We start from the raw sequence: 16,713 nt of genomic DNA on the forward strand, positions 1-16,713 counted from the left end.
TTAATTTTTTGCTCAAGAAGGAAATTTAAAGTGGGTCTTTATTTAAAGGAAACTTTGCTCGATCATCGGGCTCTTGTCACTACTACTCCTTTCTTTACATCATTTACTTAGCTCCCAAGATTTCAGACTCTATGTGTGACCAGAGATAACTCCTCACACTATGCCTCCATCAAAGGCTATCTTGGATACATGTTCTTTCCTATGGTCATCTCATACACTATTGCTCCATGTACTCTTGGAATCTCTACTGCCTTTACCCTTCTATCTCCATGTATTTCTTAACTATAGCACTGGAGTTTGTCCTATTGCTTCTGCTGTAACAGAGTCTGAAGCCAAACTGAAAATTATAGACAATGTCATTCTTCATAGCTCTACCAAGCAGAAAAACTATGGAATGTACTGTCAGAAGTATTGTTCTTCCTGATAAAACATTCAATACTCATCCTTCCCAGCCAAAGGGAAAATCTGATCTAAAATTAATTGAATAGTACATCTACAAGCTATTACTAATAAGATTAGTTTTGGCTTAAAGGGTACCATCATTATCTCCATGCGTCGGTGGATGAAGCTGAACTCTTCATTCTATTTCATGGGAGAATCAATATGGAATAAATGGCTAAAGTGCACCAGGACTAAAGTCAGTAACACAGCTTTAAACTAGTTTGACAACATCGCCTCATTTTGGTTTTAGTTTTAAGTGTCAGAAATTTTTTTCTTGGAATCTCCACTTTGATGATTACAATATAATCAGAATGGTTTGGACATGTTATTTTATTTCTTACATCACAGTTTCTTAATTTTTAAAATTAACGGGAATAAACTCCACTCCCAGCCAAGATGGAATAATAAACCCAGATTTACCTTCTCTTCTGAAAGAACTGAAAAAATAAAGAATATGAAACAGTGATTTGACATCAGAAAATGCTCTAGACATCAGACAATGAAGGACAATGATCCCTAAGAGACAGGAAACAAACCAGGTAATAGTAATACCTATGATTGCCTCAGCTTACTGCCTTGAGAGGGTTTCCAGGGCACATTACAGAGAAGCAGAACCCAAGTAGAGCCCAGCATATTCCTTAAGTATGAGGAGACTGGGGAGACCAACACAGCTAGAGTTTTTAGCAGAGAGCACCAGAGAGGATATTGTTAATAATATCCAGAAAGATAATTCCAGAGATCTGCATAGGGTCTCCACTGAGTATTCAGCTGAGTATTGATTAGTGAATGCATGTGAGAAACCTACCCAATGCTAGAGAAAACTTCAGTAAAAACGATAAGAGGTAACAATACCTGACATTTCCCCTTGTTGTGAATAGTGCCTGTTCTCTCCAGTCATACTGGAAACACTTGTAATTCATAGTGCGTTGTACAGAATACATAGAAGAATTTTGCCACAGTAGTGGGAGAAAATTAGAAGAAGATTGAGCACTATTCTCACTATGTATAACAAACCTAAAATCCAGACCCAAAAGATTCAAATTGTTTCCAAGTAATTCAACTAGGTCCCAGAAGATAGATTAAGAATATATATGGGGGGTGGGGGGTGGTGGTGTGATGAATTGGGAGATTGGGATTGAAATGTATACACTGATGTGTATAAAATGGATGACTAATAAGAACCTGCTGTATAAAAAAATAAATTAAAAAAAAAGAATATATACGGGAATGTGAACATATCCAATACCCAAAAAAATATAATTCACAATGTTAGACATCCATTAAAAGATCACCAGGCATGAAAAGAAAAAGGAAAAGTTGACCTATAATTGCATGATAAATCAATAAATCTATACCAACCAAAAAAGAAGACAGAAAAGGGGGAAAAGAGAATAAAGAACATATGAGGTGATATAACAAATAAGTAGCAAGATGATGATGGTATTAAACTAGCCATATTAATAACGCATTGAATGTAAGTATGTTAAATACTCCAAACAGAAGACGTGGATGGTTAGATTAGATTTTTTTTAAAAATCACATGTTGCCTTACAAAAAAACCCACTTCAAGTGTGTAGAGACCAAATCATAACTTGGGTGGGGGGACCAATTATGATTTGGGAGGGGAACAATCATAATTTGGGGGGGAACCAATCAAACTAGAAATGAATTAATCTAATGATTCCAACTACACAATCAGAATGTGTATGTATGTATAAATTATTCTTAAAATTCAGATTTTCTGGAGAATCAAAACTGTGTACAAATAGTACTCTTGTAATAATTAATACTCATTTGAGTATGTCCGCTTTTGTAATAATTCTTATTTTGAGTATTTGTCTGTTTTAGTCAAGGTGCATATCAAGCTGCCAGGGTACTTCTTAGATACAAGTGTACTGTATATGCCACATTAATTGATGCCATGAATTCCAGATTCACTGTGTGGTAGGAAAAATTAGAGTACCTCATTTTGTGTATATGAATACGTAATACTGATGCACAGAAGTCTCAAATCTAGAAAATTGTCTCGTATAAATGAAAAAGGATATATCACTTTAAATTTTCAAAGATCAAGTAGGCTATAAATAATCCCAATAGTTTAAAAAGTAAGTTGATAATTTTGTCAGTAACAGATAAAAGAAATTGCTTTTGTCACCACACAATATGCATAGGAATTATCAAGAATCTTATGTCTTATGTAGGTAAACATTCTTCCAAACCTTTGAAAGCTACTACAATGTTTTGCATTTAGGGGCAATATGTAGAATATCTGAGCCTTGAATGCATAACAATTATTAAGTTATATCTACAATAAGAGCATATCTATTCATTCAAAAATCCTATAGGAGAATAATTTACTAAAACTTTAATTTGTGTTGAAGTTCTAATTAAAATAAATACAATATCTTGACAGACCCAACCCATGCCTTTTTGACTCCCAATAACCGCAATTTTAGAAGAGTCTTACCTAATAAAAGAACAAATCAATAGTAACTGAAAACTCTAGGAGGTAAACAGAATGAGAACACATTCTTGTCTAAATACAAAAAAGAAATTAATGGCCAGGACTTTCAAGCACAGAAAATGAAGAAATAAGATGATGGTAATATTAAAACATTTTCACAGAAGTTAACTTTTGAGATTTCTGGATCTTTATGCTTTTCCATGCATTAATACAAAATGACTTAATGGAAATTATGCTTATTCCTAAGAATTCAATGATGAACAATGGAGAATAATCCCTACCCTAACTGAATTAATGAGCATCTCCATAGCAGTGCCTTTTCTACTTGGTCTTAATTTATAAGACAAATGTAATAATTTTGTATTTATAATGGGAACTGGAGGATATTTCTATAATTGTATGTGTGTGTACATATGTGGTAGTAACATGGGTTTTAATAAAGACTAATACGCTAATTTACCAGTAAGAATTCTGGAATATCTATGGCTATCATTGAGAATAAAAATCATTTGTGAGTCCAGGAAATGAGGTAAGAAGAGACACACATGAAGATGAATGTGTAATATTTTTGCCAAATCCCTTGGAATTCTTAATTGTAACCTAGGTAGGAGGCAAAAATGGGCCTTTTAATAAAATGCCTTAAAAGTAATATACACCAAAGACAATTCTATAAGTACATGTCTGTATAAAGAATAAAAATAATATGGAGAACTTATGATTTTTAGTGGGTGGGGTAGATTTGATGTGGTATGCTCAGTTATTTATAACTGGGAACAAAAATAAGGGAGAGATTACCAGTAGAAACAGACTTCCTTTGTGAGGCACAAAAAAACAAATCCAAGAAAATAAGACACCAGGTTGCATTAGTCAGAGTTCTCCAGAAAAACAGACCAGTAGGGGATATATATATACATAATATACATATCATCTTTCTATAGAGAGATGTATTTCAAAGGAATCGGCTCATGAGGTTGTGAGAACTGGCAAGTCTGAAATTTGAAGGACCTAATGCTAGGCTCATTTAAGAGCTGATGTTACAGTCTCTATTTTTTATATAAATTTATTTATTTTCTTTTTGGCTGTGTTGGGTCTTCATTGCTGAACGCGGGCTTTCTCTAGTTGCGGCGAGCGGGAGCTACTCTTCATTGTGGTGCGTGGGTCTCTCATTGCGGTGGCTTCTCTTGTTGTGGAGCATGGGTTCTAAGTGCATGTGCTTCAGTTGTTGTGGCACGTGGGCTCAGCAGTTGTGGCGCACGAGCTTAGTTGCTCCACGACATGTGGGATCTTCCCGGACAAGGGCTCAAACCCATGTCCCCTGCATTGGCAGGTAGATTCTTAACCACTGCACCGCCAGGGAAGCCCTGATGTTATAGTCTTAAAGCAGAATTTCTTCCTTTTCTGGGAGGCCTCAGTTTTTGCTCTTAAAGGCTTTCAACTAATTAGATTTCTCTCTCTCTCTCTCCCCGCCTCCTACCCCCACCACACACACACAATTATCAATGGTAATCTTCTTTACTTAAAATCAACTGATTGTAAATGTTAATCACATCTACAAAATACCTTCAGAGCAACATCTAAATTAGTATTTGATTAAATAACTAGGTTATTTAATCATGGCATTTCTATTCATTGAGCTTCAACTATTCTCCAAGATCTCTGGTAAGAATATTACACACATTGTGTTCTTTATTCTCACAACAACACTGTGTGCTCAGTATTCATTATAACTACATTATAAACTAGCAGCCTAAGTTTAAAAAGGATTGACTAATTTGTTCTGCTTGTGAGTGAACACAGAACTGTGCAGCTCTAAAGCCTGTGACTGTAAGCACAGTTCTAAAGATGCTGCCATGAAAAATGACAACCATCAGTGTCCTTCTTCCACATTTATTTCCAGCCCTAGGCTTCCCACTGAGCATGTTCACCATTCCCACATACAGGAACTTTATAGAAATTTTCAAAAGGTACCAGTTACAGATGGATAAATTAGGAAGATACTCCTCCTGTGGGGAGATGCAGCCCAGTGCCAGAGTGAACAGCTCAGCACTACAAGCACAGGTTGGATTATAGTTCTCACTGCCCTCTGAATAGTAATATATTATTCAGGGTACAATCTAGGCTCAGATCTGTGTATTTATCTTTTTCCTAAACACTCCTATTCTAGTGTCTCTCAGGCACTCTAAATTCACTATGCCTCATGCTAAAAATCATACTTCTTCACATTTGCTCATTCTCATCAATTTATTCTCTCCATGAATAAGGAGGCTGGATTTCCAAATCAAGCCTTTATCCTTTTTATAAATTTTCTTCTCTACTTCTAATCACATCAAACCAGTAAACAAATATAAAGAATATACATCTTTAATGAAGACTATACCATTAGCATTCTCTCTATTCACACTACCTAATCATGTCTTCATCATTTCTTACCTAGGTTTCTCCAGTAACTGTCTAAGTGATTATCCTGTCTCCAATCTTAGTCCCAGAAGTTAGATACTGTCTTTTTGCCAGAGTAAACTTTCTAAATAACAGACGTTTTCAATGTAAACTTTCAATACTTAACTGTAAAATATTTAGGAAAAAATTTAATAAGGGACATGCAAGTCTTGTACACTGAAAACTACCAAACACTGTTAAAAGAAATTAAAGACCTAAATAAATGGAAAGATGCCAGTGTTCATGGATTGGAAAATTTAACATTGTTAAAATGGTAATCCTCCCTAAGTTGATCTATAGATCCAATACAATCCCTATCAAAATCCCAATTGCTTATTTTGCTGAAATGAGCAAGCTGACCCTAATTTGTACGTGGAAATGTGAGAGACCCTGGGATAGCCAAACAATCTTTAAAAAGAAGAACAGCTGGAGGACTCACACTTATAGATTTCAAAATTGCTACAAAGCTACAGTAATTAAAAGAATGTGGTACTGGAATAAGAATAGATACAATTGTAATCTTGAGCCCATCCTTTTCTTGCATCACTCAGGAAATGGCTTCCCTTGAGGCAGTAACCATGCAAGACAATTCTGATTCTCCTCAGGACCCATCCCTGCCACCCCTCTTTGCTTCTAGACCTATAACTAGACTCAAGCAGCAGGTCCCTAAAGGTGAGGTACAAAGTGGGAACCATGAGGAAGTGAGCTACACTAAAAAAAAAAGTTTTCTAATTTATACAAGCAGGAACCTGGGGAACATGTGTAGGAAGGAATATTAAGGGTGTAGGATAATGGTGGAAGAAACATAAAGATGGATCAGGCCATATCTATTCATATGGGATCGCTAAGGAGAAATCCTGGATTTAGTATTGCAATGCAACTATGGCAGTTAGAATAGGCTCTTACACATTTTGGTTGGTTGATTGGTTGAAATATGGATCAAAAGATGGCTCATGGTGAGTAGAGATGCCCAAGCTCCCTTGGTTTAGGTAGAGAAAGAAACTCAAAGGCTTAGGAATATTGGAATGTTAGAATGAAATTATTATTTAAGACCTACTCACCCACAGTGGGAGGGTCCAGAAGACATACCTTTCACTAATACCTTGAGAAGAAACTTTGTGATGCGTGCTCCAGCATCCTTGAAGAGCTCTGTGATAACTCTTCACTATAGGCCGACCTTACAGTGGGAACACAGCCACGCAACTGAAAAATCTAAATGCAATGGGAATAACTGGATCCCAAGTTGGCAGGGGCCAAGTAGCTGCACTCAACCACCAAAGGCAAGGCGGGCATAGTTACCTTATTGGACAGCAGTCAAAGCAGTAATCAAAATAGGACTCATGCAGACCTATCGTTTTGGCTAGTTAATCATGGTGTATCTAGAAGTGAAATAGATAAGTCCACTAAATTCTTACTTGATCTGCAGAAGCAGAAAAGTTCTAGGAAAAGTGAATAAAATTCTAACTTAAATCATAAAAATAAAGAGTCCCAGTCCTTCAATCAATTCCCAGACTTGCGCCAGTTATAGGGTATCAAGGGGAAGAGTAAACATCGCTCAAAGATTTACTTCTTCTGTTGGGGTAGGGGTTGGTTGTATGCGGGATAGGTTTATCATATTAGGAGGAATTATGACCTTGTTATTATTTTTATTTGGAGATTAAGTATGATTCAAAGCGATGCATATGGGTGCCAAGTTGGCCTTGTGATGGTTATTTTTATGTGTCAACTTGACTAGGCCTTGGAGGCCTAGATTTAAACATTATTTCTGGGTGTGTCTGTGAAGATGTTTTCAGGTGACATAAGCTTTTGAATTGATGGACTCAGTAAAGTAGCTGGCCTTCCCCAGTGTGGGTAGGTACATTCACTTCGTTAAGTGTCTGAATCAAACAAAAAGCAGAGGAGGGGATCATCCCTTCCCTTCCTGCTTGTCTGCTTAACTGGGACACTGGTCTTCTCCTGACCTTGGAGTAAGATTTACATCATCAGCTCCCCTAGTTCTCAGGCCTTCTAATTACACCACTGGCTTTCCAAGGTCTCCTGCCTGCAGACAGCACATCATGGGATTTCTCAGCCTACAAAATCAATCTCACTCTCCCTCCTCTCTCTCTTCAATGACGGAAATAATAGTCTTTTCAACAAATGGTGCTATAACAGCTCGATATCCATGTGCAGAAAAAAAATGAATTTGTACTCCTATATCACACCATATACAAAAATTAACTTAAAATGGATTTTTAAAAAACCTAAATTTAAGAGCTAAAACTAAAAGCTCTTACAAAGAATCATAGGTGTAAAATTTTATGAATTTAGATTAGGTGATGGTTTCTTAGGTATGACATCAAAGCACAAGCAACAAAAGAAAAAACAAGTAAATTCAACATCATAATTAAGAACTTTAGTGTGTTTAAAGATACTATTAAGAGAGTGAAAATACAATCTACCGAATGGGAGAAAATATTTGCAAATAATTCATCTGATCAGGGACTACTATAAAAAATATACAAAGAACTTTTACAACTCAACAATAAAAACACAAATAACTAAAAATTGGACAAAGGATTAGAGTAGACAGTTCTAAAAGAATAAATCAATAAGTACTTGAAAAGAAGTTCAACCTCATTATTCATTAGGGAAATGCAACTTGAAACCACAATGGGATATCCCTTTATACCCATAGGATGGCTATCATTTTTTTTAATGGGCGATAGTGTTAATGAAGATGGGGAGGAACTGGAACACTCATGTATTGTTGGTGAGAATGTAAAACGGTAAAGCTGTTGTGGAAAACATTTTAGCGGTTCCTCAAAAAGTTAAACTTAGAGTTACCATATAACCCAGCACTTTCACTCCCAAGAGAATTGAAAACATTTGTTCACACAAAAACTTGCATACAAATGTTCATAGCAGCATGATTCATTGTAATAAAAAAGTGGAAACAATTTAAATGTCCATCAACTGATGACTGGATAAACAAAATGTGTGATAGCTATAAAATGGAATACTAGTCAGTCTTTAAAAGGAATGAAATATAAATATATGTACAATATGGATGAACCTTGGAAACACTGTGTTAAGTAAAAGAAGCCAGTCACAAAAGACATCAAATTGTATGATTCAATTTATATTAAATGTCCAGAATAGAAAAATCCATACCAATAGAAAGTAGATTTATGTTTTCTGGGGAATATAGGAGAGAGTATTTAGGAGATACAAAGTTTCTCTTTAGGGTATGGAGATATTATGAAATTGGATAGTCTTATGGTTGTAGAACATTGTGAATACACTAAAATCCAATGAATTATACTTTTTAAATGGTTAAAGTGATGAATTTTATGTTATGTGAATTATATTTCATTTTTTCAAGATTAAAACACTTTTAAAAAGTACATCATAGATTATTGTTTATTACAAATGGATAATGATAACCTTCTCTACTATTCTCTCTAGACTCATTTCCATGAATCTTGAAAATACTCTATTTTAACCTATTGTAACTGTTTGATGTTTTTGATAGTCATAATGCTGTTTCATGACCCTAAACTTTTGCTTATATTGTTTATTGTGCCTGAAACTCACTCTTCCTAGAACCCTCCTAAGACATATTCATTCTTCCCATCTTAATTTTATTAGCTGGGATGTTGTCTTTGTTCATTCATTGGACTCACTTGATTCTGCTCCGTATTCCTACTGCACTGTCAGTCATAGCTCTTATTCTTCTAACCTGTAAATTTTGACTTATTTGAGTGTTTCTGATAGTACTAAACTCTTAGTTCCTTGAAAGCACTTAGAACCAAACAAAGTGCTTGACACATAGTGGCCACTTACTTTATATTTGAAGACTCAAGAAAAGAAAGGTGAAAAATGTCAAGAGCTAATCTGAGCTGGAGAGTATTGAGTTACCAGATTCTGGAGTAACCTATTAAAATAACAAACCAAAATGAAAAACCGTCAAGTCTTTAATCTTTACTGTGATTGTATAAGCAAGACGCTAAGCCAGAGAAAGTGGCGACTCTCTCCTCACTGTTCTATTTTCCCCAGTGTTCTGGGGAACAGTGTGCTGGTAAAGGACTGTGGAAGAGCTCTGAAAAAAAGGCTCCTGTGATTCTGTGAACCAGGCAGACAGGGTATGGGGTCAGGAAGCCGTGATATGGAAGGCCTAAGAGTGGGAAAATTCTGAGTACTGAGCCTCAGCGGAAGAAGTCTATCTTCAATGTCCCTCTGACATCCCCGTAAAGAAGTCTTGGCAGAGGCACCTGTGGAAGGCATCTGCTGAAAGTCCCAATTAAAGAGACCTCCAGGTGGAAGTGCCTAGGCTAGAAATGCATGGGTAAAAGCATGGCTGGCTACAGGGGTCCGAGTTTTTGACTGCAACTCTCTTCAGAAACTGTAATGCAACGGCTGTGTACCAAGCCTGGGGTGGGGTGGGTAGTTTTTCCCCATGAGGTCAGCCAGCCCAAGCCTTATAATTGCCTATGGTCAGACCTGAAAATTCACACATAGGTTTTTAGCCAGAAGCTGGACACTTCTAAAAGAAGGGAAGGGGGAGCCCTCTCATATTTGTAGTCTTTAGGGAAATGCAAATCAAAACCACAATGATATACACTTCACACCTACTCGGATGACTATAATTAAACAAACAAGCAAAAAGTACAAAGTGCTTTAACTTTACAAAATACATGCCCTGGGACAGATTTCAAGAAAAACATTATTAGGATTTTGAGGAAGGAAATACAGTAAGGTCATAAAACCTTCATAAAGGTACTCTCGAAATTGACTGGATTTTACCGGTGGGTAGGAACATCTCAGGAACTGGAAACAGAATAAGCAAAGGCACCAAAGCAAGAAAGTACTCAGGGAATAGAAAAGTGAAATTCTAAGGTATCTGGAGTATACATAGGGAAGATATCTCAAGAGACGATGGTAGAAAATAAGTATTTTGTGCCCATGGTATAAAACGCCTTCAGTATGCATTTTGAAGTCTATAATTAGGAAAAAAATAAAGAGCCATTTATATTTTGATTACTTTGAGACATGATTAAAGTTTGCTTTAAGAAAATCATTTAAAGATTTTTTCATCATCAGAAAAAATAATTTACCAATATTCAACTTGTTAATTTTCTTTTGAAATAGTTCAGACTATTTCAAATAATTAATAAAGTATATGAAAGAATTGTGCATTCATTTATTCTCTCTGAAATAATAAAGGCAACTTGGAAGATGAAATTATCTGGTTTAACTTTGTGGCCCCAACACTCCTAGCACTTTGCTTTGTTCAGAGAAGATAATCAATAACTGTTTCCTGTTTAAGCACTATCCTAAAGTTGCTTAACTTACAACGAAGTTGACATTCAATAAATACACTTGACTCAGAAATGAAACTAAATCTATTTCACACCTTCTTTCCCCTTCTTTATAAGTTTCTTAAAGCACCTCAGAGATTTTCAGACTTACAGTCAATACATATAAAGAGTAATAGCCACTGCTAGAATATTAAAAAAATATTGCTTGTGTAAAATGTCTTCTTGTTTCATATTCTGGATAAACGACATCCAATGAAGTTGAGAAAATTGTCTTGCACTGATATTAAACTATTCCATGAGTTTTCTGTTGAAAGTAGCAGTTTATATTTTGTTTGAAAAAATTTTCCTATATCCTAACATTCTGTTATCCCTGTAGGTAATCATTGTAGTTATTCCACTTAAGTATAATTGTTAGTGCTAACTGTTAGCAGCTTGTAAAGATGAAAAGTTGTTGCTTCAAAGTTATGCAAGAAAATTCCGTCATTCTGTTTTATGGTTAACATAGTCTTTATAGTGTTTTCAAGCCTCCTGCATGATTGGCTGTATTGCACACCACATTATACTAGACCAAGGAAAACCAACAGAGAAAACAAATGAAAAAGTCAAATTTGATTCACATATGCATCTAGATAAAATCTGCTTCCAATATTTTAAAATAGTTTTATGCTGGGAGATATTGCACTCTTTCCTGCTTTAAGCATTATCTTATTATCTTGTTTCATTGACATGATCGCAATGATCAACCCATCTAATAAAAAATCAGGTCAACAAAATGACTGAGTAGCTTTTACATACAAAGAACTTTATTGGGAAAAAGAGTAGAGTAGACTTTGAGATGTCAAAGAGAGAGCCCTACTAAGAGTTCACAATTCTTTTCAAATGAATAACCATGGTAGTCCCATGGCAAAAATTTAAAAAAAAGAAAAAAAAAGCAAATCTGTATCTCTGTGCTAAGTCTTGGTCATCTTTTCACTCTTTTTTGGGTTAGAGCATAGAAAATTGAGAGTTCACTTCAGTTTTATGAGATATAATTCATTTTTTTAAAAGAAAAGAGAAGAAAAAAAGAGTAAAAAAGAAAAAGAGAGAGAGAAAACTAGTGGTCTTTCAGCCTTTGTGTCTATTTATCCTCATTGTCTCCAGTGATGTATAATCGGGTTGACAAGTGTATATTAGGCTCTCAATACATTAGACACCAAATAGGACCTTATACAACATGGTATTCACTGAAGAAGGAAACATAAATTAAATATATGATGTTGTTATTACCCTCAATTTGCAAGTACAATTTATTTGAATAACTCATCTACTTTTCAAAATAGGACTGTCCTTAGATGTGTCTTGCCTAACAATTTCATTTAATAGATGAGTAAACATAGTCCTCTGTGGTGGTGATGGGTAGAGAAGAAAAGTAGAGGAGTTAATTGGTAAAGACTAGTATGTTAGACAATCAACATCAAGCCTAGAATCTGGGTCTCCTAACTCTTTACTATGGACTCATTTTACTGTATGTATAGCACACTGCCTCTGAGACTTAATGTCACAGGAAAGCATCGTCAATCATTGAAGCCCCACAATCTCCAGATATGCCAACATGTAGTTTATTTAAAAAGAAAACAAAACACATACACAGCCAATTCCTTAGTTTGCTTAACATATTAGAACCGAAATTTTCTCAAAGAAAATCACTGAAGAAACACACAAAATATACACAGTATGAAACAGATAAGTACTATTGTCCCCCATCACGTCTCGCTATTGGTAACCACTAGTTTGTTCTCTGTATCTGTGAGTCTGTTTGTTTTGTTACATTCATTGTTTTTTTTCTTTTTAGATTCCACATAAGTGATAACAAAGTATTTGTCCCTTCTTGATTTGTTTTACAAAATGTAATATCCTCCAGGTCCATCCATGTTGTTTCACACGGCAAAATTTCATTCTTTTTTATGTCTAAGTAGTATCCCATTGTGTGTATATACCACATCTTCTTTATTCATTCATCTGCTTATGAACACTTAGGTGGCTTCCATATCTTGGCTACTGTAAATAATGCTTTTAATATCAGGATCATGTATCTTTTCAAATTAGTGTTTTCATTTTCTTTGGATACATACACAGAAGTGAAATTGCTGAATCATACGATAATTCTATTTTTAGTTTTTTGAAGAACCTCCGCACTGTTTTCCACGGTGGCTGAACCAATTTACATTCCCACCAAAACTATACAAAGGTTAGCTTTTCTCTGCATCCTTGCCAACATTTGTTGTTTGTGTTCTTTCTGATTATAGCCATCCTGACAGTGTGAGGTGATATCTTATTGTGGTTTGATTTGCATTTCTCTGATGATTAGTGCTATTGAGCAGTTTTTCATGTGCGTGTTAGCCATCTGTCTATCTTCCCTGGAAAAATGTTTATTTAGGTCTTCTGCCCATTTTTTGATTGGGTTTTTTTTTTTTAATATATTGAGCAGTATGAAATGTTTATATTTTTTATATATTAACCCCTTATCAGTCATATAATTTGCAAATATTTCCTCCCATTCAGTAGGTTGACTTTGTTTTGTCAATAGTTTCCTTTGCTGTGCAAAACTTTTAAGTTTAATTAGGTCCCACTTGTTTATTTTTGCTTTTGTTTCCTTTCACAAGACAGATCCCCTCAAAAATATTACTACAATTTATTGTAAAGAGTGTTCTACCTAGGAGTTTTCTTCTAGGAGTTTTATGGATTCCAGTCTTACATTTTAGGTCTTTAACCCATTTTGAATATCCTTTTGTATGTGAAGTGAGAAATTGTTCAAATTTCATTCTTTTACATGTAGCTGTCCAGTTTTCCCAGCACCACTTATTGAAGATACTGTCTTTTCCCCATTGTAGTCTCGACTCCTTTATTGTAGATTAGTTGACCATAAGTGCACGGGTTTATTTCTGGGCTCTCTATTCTGTTCCATTTATATATGAGTCTTTTTTGGTTCCAGTACCATGCTGTTTTGATTATAGTAGCTTTGTAGTATAGTCTGAAGTCAGAGAAAGTTATACCTCCAGCTTTGTTCTTTTTTTCTCAAGACTCCTTTGGCAATTAGGGATCTTTAGTGGTCCCACATAGATTTTAAAATTATTTGTTCTAGTTCTGTGAAAAATGTCATGGTTATTTTGATAGGAATTGCAGTAAATCTGTAAATTGCTTTGGGTAGAATTGTTATTTTAACAATATTTATCCAATTCAAGAACACAGGATCATTGCATCATTTTCAAATTCCTTCATCATTGTTTCATAGTTTTCATAGTATAGGTCTTTAATCTCTCTGGTTAAGTTTATTCCTAGGTATTTTATTCTTTCTGATGCAATTTTAAATGAGATTGTTTTCTTGTTTTCTCTCACATAATTCATTGTCAGTGTATAGAAAAGCAACATATTTCTCTGTACTAACCTTGTATCCTACAACTTTATGAATTTATTAGTTCTATTAATTTTTTGGCGGAGACTTTAGGGTTTTCTATATACAGTATCATGTCATCTGCAAATAGTGACAGTTTTACCCCTTTCCTTCCAATTTGGATGCCTTTTATTTCTTTTTCTTGTCTGATTGCTGTGGCTAGGATTTCCAATACTAGGTTAAATACAAATGGTAAAAGTGGGCATCCTGTCTTGTTTCTGATTTTAGAAGAAAGGCTTTCAGCTTTTCACCCTTGGATATGATATTAGCTGTGGGTTTGTCATCAATGGTCTTTATTATGTTGAGATATGTTCCCTCTCTACCAACCTTGATAAGAGTTTTCATCATGAATGGATGCTAAATTTTGTCAAATGCTTTTTCTGCATCTATTGAGATGATCATGTAATTTTTATCCTACCTTTTGTTAATGTGGTGAATCACACTGATTCATTTGTGAATATTGAACCATCCTTTCATCCCTGTAATTAATCCCACTTGATCATGGTGTTTTATCCTTTTGATATATCATTGAATTTGGTTGGCTAATATTTTGCTGAGGATTTTTACATATATATTTATCAGAAATATTGGCCTGTAATTTTCTCTTTTGTAGTGCCTTTGTCTGTTTTTGATAGCAGGGTAATGTTGACCTCATAGAATAATTTGGGAATGTTCCACCTCTTCAACATTTTGGAATAGTTTGAAAAGTACGTATTATCTCTTCGTTATATGTGTGGTAGCCATCTGGTTATATCTGTGAAGCCATCTGGTCCTGAACTTTTGTTTGTTGAGAGTTTTTTAAATTAAAAATTCAATTTCACTACTAACAAATTATGTTCAGATTGTCTACTTCTTCCTGAGTCTTGGCAGGTTGTATGTTTCTAGAAATGTGTCCATTTTTTCTAGGTTGTCCAATTCATTGGCATATAACTCTAGTATTCTCATGATTTTTTGCATCTCTCTGGTATTGGTTGTTATTTTTCCTCTTTCATTTCTTATTTTATTTGGTTCCTCTCTCTGTGATTCTTGATGAGTCTGCCTAAAGGTTTGTCAATTTTGTTTATCCTTTCAAAAAAAAAAAACCTTTATTTTCTATTTTTTTTTTTTGGTCTCTATTTATTTCTGCTCTGATTTTTATTATTTCCTTCTTTCTGCTGACTTTAGGCTTTGTTGGTCCTTTTTCTAATTCTTTTAGATGGACGTTTAGGTTTATTTGAGATTTTTCTTATTTCTTGAGGTAGGCCTGTATTGCTATAAACTTCCCTCTTAGAACGGTTATTGCTGCATCCCACAGATTTTGGAACATTGTGTTTCCATTTTCATTTGTCTTGAGGTATTTTTTGATTTCCTCTTTGATTTCTTCATTGACTCATTGGTTTTTTAGTTGCATGTTGTTTAGTCTCCACATTTTTGTGCTTCTTCCATTTTTCTTTCATTAATTGATTTCTACCTTCACAGCACTGTGGTAAGAAAAAAAATGCCTGGTATATTTCTATCCTCTTAAATTTGTTGAGACTTGTTTTGTGGCCTAGCATGTGAGCTATCCTGGAGAATGTTCATGTGCACTTGAGAAGAATGTGTATTCTGCTCTTTGGGGATGACATATCCTGTAGAAATCTATTAAGTCCAACTGGTATACCATTTAAAACCACTGTTGCCTAACTGATTTCCTGTCTGGATGATCTGTCCATGGATGTCAGTGAGGTGCTAAAGTCCCATATTATTTTATTGCTTTTGTAGTTCTTCTCTGTATTTTTCTTTTTCTTCTTGTTTCTTCCCTTGTTTTTTTAATGATTTCCTTTGGTAGTATGCTTGTGTTCCTTTCTCTCTAGTTTTTGTGTATCTATTGTAGGTCTTGATTTGTGTTTACCATGGGAATCATATATGTTGACTTATAACTCTATCTCCTTATTTTAAACAGGTAGTCCTTTAAATTCAAACACATTCTAAAAGATAAACACTTTTTTACTCACATCCCTCACATTTTGTGGTTTTGATGTCATATTTTACATCTTCATGTTTATTTCTTTACTCATTATTGGAGTTACAGTTGCTTTTACATTTTTTTTTTTTTGTCTTTTAATCTTCATACTAGCTCATTTAAGTAGTTAAGAGGATCACTCACTCATTGTGGTTTTGATTTGCATTTCTCTAATGATTAGTGATATCGATCATCTTTTCATGTGGCTGTTGGTCATCTGTATTTCTTCTTTGGAATAATGTCCATTCAGATATTCTGCCCATTTTTAATTGGGTTGTTTATTTTAGTGATATGGAGTTATATGAGCTGGTTATACATGTTGGATATTAACGCCTTACTGGTCATATCATTTGCAAATATTTTCTCCCATTCAGTCAGTTGCTTTTTTGTTTTGTCAATTGTTTCATTTGCTGTGCAAAAACTTTTAAGTATAATTAGGTCCCATATGTTTATTTTTGCTTTTTTATTCTTTGCCTTAGGAGACAGATCCAAAAAAAAAAATTACTATGATTTATATCAAAGAGTGTGCTGCCTAGCAGTTTTTCTTCTAAGAGTTTTATGGTTTCTGGTCTTACATTTAGGTCTTTAATCCCTTTTGAGTTTATTTTTGTATATGGTGTGAGAAAATTTTCTAAGTTCCTTTATTTACATGTATGTAGCT

This window comes from Eubalaena glacialis, chromosome 1 (assembly GCF_028564815.1).
Source record: "Eubalaena glacialis isolate mEubGla1 chromosome 1, mEubGla1.1.hap2.+ XY, whole genome shotgun sequence".
In the NCBI taxonomy this organism is placed as follows: Eukaryota; Metazoa; Chordata; class Mammalia; order Artiodactyla; family Balaenidae; genus Eubalaena; species Eubalaena glacialis.